This window comes from Bactrocera tryoni, chromosome 3 (genome assembly GCF_016617805.1).
Source record: "Bactrocera tryoni isolate S06 chromosome 3, CSIRO_BtryS06_freeze2, whole genome shotgun sequence".
In the NCBI taxonomy this organism is placed as follows: Eukaryota; Metazoa; Arthropoda; class Insecta; order Diptera; family Tephritidae; genus Bactrocera; species Bactrocera tryoni.
The window spans coordinates 34,870,413-34,874,271 of NC_052501.1; the positions used below are offsets into that span (position 1 = coordinate 34,870,413).

A 3,859-nucleotide genomic window follows, 5' to 3' on the forward strand; every position below is an offset into this window, starting at 1 on the left:
CTTATAGTATTTCAAATATTGTCAAATTGTAGTTTAAATTTCCAGTGTAAATGCTATTTCGAAGAAATGTATTTTACTAAGTTAGCAGGACTGTCCCTAATTACTAAGCCAAACATGAGCGCGATCTGTCTACTAGTTTCCTTACAGCAGCTGTTAACGTCGGTATATCTCAGTAGAGCGTAGCGATTTATGAAATGGATAAAAATATGGTACAGAAAAAAATGTTTAAATTTTCTATTTCAAATAAAATATTTTTGAAGTTATACTTCTTATACGAGTTCGGAAAAGGTTGCGATAGATTCAGGTTGCGCAACCTTGCTCAATATGAATCTACGCAACCTTGTCTGCGAAGATGTTCGAGCAGCAAGCGAGCGGCACAGCTCGGCTTTTCTACCAACAACACAATGTTGCCATGCTTATGATGTTGTTGTTTTTGTAGAACAATGTTTCAATTTTTGGTTGGTGACATATTCAATTAAAAATAAATTCTGTTGGCATTCGAATCTACGAGCTCGTCGTAACTTTTGAAGCGCTTACCACCAACACCACCATTGACACTTGAATTGCGTTGTTCTAATTATGGTTTGGTTATGCACGAAAGAAATATACAATGCATCGCCGATTGTTACCTCTTTCCTTGCTGCTGCTGCGCATATGTATGTTTGTATGCTTGTTCATTATTGAAGTTATACTCCTTTTTTTTTCCTTTGTTTTTGATTTCTGCGAATTTTCAACTATTTTATGTGCCCTTTTATTGAAATACCCTGCGTTGGCCGTTGAAAAATTAAGGCTATACTTTACAGGATTATTTCTGTAGTTAGTCTTCATTTACATTTTTTGGAAATCGACCCGCGATGACGAGATATATCGTTTTATCTGACAGCGTGAGGTTTAAGAAGTCCATTTCTAATTTTGTCTTGTGGCGTATTAGAAATGATGTTTCTTCGAAAATCGTTCGCTTACAACGGATAAAACGACTTCTGAGTGGTGATTTTAATGAATAGAAGTTCCTTTTGGTTGAAATGCTCTGCGTTGGCCGTTGAAAAGTTAAGACTATACTTCTCAGGATCATTCATTCCTTTCATTTCTTCAAAGAAATTAATGCAGCTTCGCCTTTAGAAATATGCGCTAAATACATTATTTCGTATGTCATTTATACATATGATCGTAGCAATAAATTTCTACGCAGATTTTTGCGAGAAGCACCAGAAAGTTGTACAATTTATGATTTTTGGCTTTTTCCATCGTCGCGAAAAGACGATTTGTTGGCAAAGGCATGCTCGGGGATATGTTACGGCCTCTGTTTTTATGAATTAAGCGAGATCGCTTGTGGAATTTGCGCCTGCGTTCATGAATGAAATCGTTTTTGTTGTAAAATGTACTACACTTGTTCTTCGCAAATTTGGCTGCCATATTGTCTTGTGAAGATCAATTTTTTGTGGGTGACATATTCATATGGGTACGCATATGTATGTGTCTCCTTCTGGACGACCTTCGACCTCTGCATCTGAAGAAAATATTAAAAAGTGAAGAACATGGTGCCTGAAAATCGTCAGATAGCATCCCTAGCTAGTCCTTGTTCGTTTGAATGATTTTGGTAGATATTTTAGGTAAAAACACGTTCTTGCTCGACTCGTCCCGGTAAAACCGAATTTTTTTCAAAAAGGGTACCGTAAATATATTTCTGTATGCGACATGGGTTTATGAGTTTAACATGCAAACAAGTTAACAATCATCGGAGTAGAGGGAAAAAACGAGCCGAAATAAAAAAAACCACGGCAAAGTCACTCAAAAACCAAGGTTTATTTTGCCGTATTGAAGTCTTTGGGTGAGCACATCCGTTGAAAACAACCAAAATTGTGGAACAACAATTCACGGATTTATGAATCCAAACACGTAATGAACACCATCGATCGACCACCGTATTCACCAGATTTTTTTTGGTGTGATTGGTGTGAAGGCCATCCCAAAAAGTGCTTATGAAGAGTGTTTCGAGGACTGGAAAAATCGTTGGCATAGTGTACAACATATGGTGAGGATTACTTTAAAGGCGACAACATAAATATTGATGATTTATAAAAGATTTTGCGTTTTATTTACAATTTCTGGGTACTTTTCGGAAATCGGAGAAAAGAGAAAACAATCTTGAAAATAATCGACTGAATATTTATTTCAACGTCATGGAAAATGCAATAGCTTTTTTCTAGATATTTCTGTAATGGACGTTTCCAGAAGCTTATTGGGTCACGAATATAAAAAGGAACCCTTCCAGGCAGGCAGTTAAACCGAACAGGTCTTCCAGTGTGATTCGCCGGTATGTCCTGAGCGGTAATGATGTATTTCGTTATTGAGTAAAAATCGACAATAAAACAGTATTCGTTCATTACGTACAGCGATGTAAATGAGAATCGAAAACCCGAATACAAAAACTGCGGCTTAGGTGAAATGGTCGTTTATTGAAACAACTTGACGATCCACGTGAACATTGTGTTCGGTTTGACAACTTCTTCACTTTCCATAAAATGATGAGTCAACTCACATCTTTGGGATATGATGCTGCCGGAACTATTCGTGACAATCGTACGAATAAGGTTAAACTTCCTGACGTCTCATCATCTTAGAAGAAGGAACTCGACTGGCTAGACTACACATTTGATTAAAACAATAATGTGAAAATGAATCATGGACATGATATTGACAAATTAGAGAAGCCCCGTCGTTGTCAAAATTGTCACAAAAATATGAAGCTGAGATATTGAACTTTCAAAATTTTTTATCAAAACTCACTTCTGACATGTGTCTTTTTTTTTATTTAGTATGAAGTGTAATATGAAATTGAAACGGCTAAACGGCTCAATGTAAAAATCTGAAAAAAATTTGAAATATCGAGTTTTTTTCATTATAAGCAGAATACAAAGTTTGAAAGAAATCAATACAGTGGATCTAGGTGCCGCCGAAAATTAGTTAACCCAAAAGGGAAATCATTTAACTAAAACCAGACACACGATTGACTGCCTTCAGTTGGATAAGTGCATGCACATATATTGAAAGAAAATATTTACAGTTTTAAGCACTTTGCAAAAGTTAATTTAATGAAAATATAAATTAAGCGCATAAATGCGAATATTTTGGAAGGACTATCCTTCGTTAAGTGATACAAGTGATAAGTGATACAATTACAGAAGCAAAAATATATTTTAATATGATTGTAACAGCTTATATGTGGTAAGCTATTGAATATAAAGATGTATGTGTATTTGACTGATACTACTTGAAGTATGTGTGTGTGAAATATTTGGCTAATACACGAATCGATAAATTGTCATCTTGTTACCGAAGCAGTCATTGGATAATACCGCAATTCAATGGTGAATGCTTCCACATGCGGGTTACATATAAGCGTGTCTATATATGTAGTTGTGTTCACTATGTCTGCTGCGACGAATTGACGCTTGATGATTTAATGGTTAAAATAAAATAAAACTTAATTAATATTAATAGATTAGGTTAGGTTAATCTGGTAGGTCAGTGAGCCACCTCGCGTAAACCAGTTTTGGTCCTTTGCGATACCGGATGGAGTACTTGACTTATACGTCTGCCTAAGCAAATTTACTTATCGCGACCAAATCTAGCCTGACAGCTAAATAATGAAATACAACAAAGCTAATAACATACACTGAGAGCGAAATAAACAGATACACAAGGAAGTCTACATAAAGCAACCAGCTTGAGACATGAATACCATACGGCGTCAGATAAGCAAAGCAAAGACGTACCGAAATGCTAAGTAAAGCAGACCACAAAAAGTAGATTAAATGCGAAATAGAAAGAGAGGAAATAGTAAAATTTGTCGTTTTTG

The 3,859-nt window shown here is 35.7% G+C and overlaps 1 pseudogene; it reads left to right on the forward strand.

Moving 5' to 3' along the window:
- The first annotated feature begins 786 nt into the window (after nt 1-786).
- On the forward strand, nt 787-989 carry LOC120773165 (annotated as a pseudogene).
- The last annotated feature ends 2,870 nt before the right edge of the window (nt 990-3,859 follow it).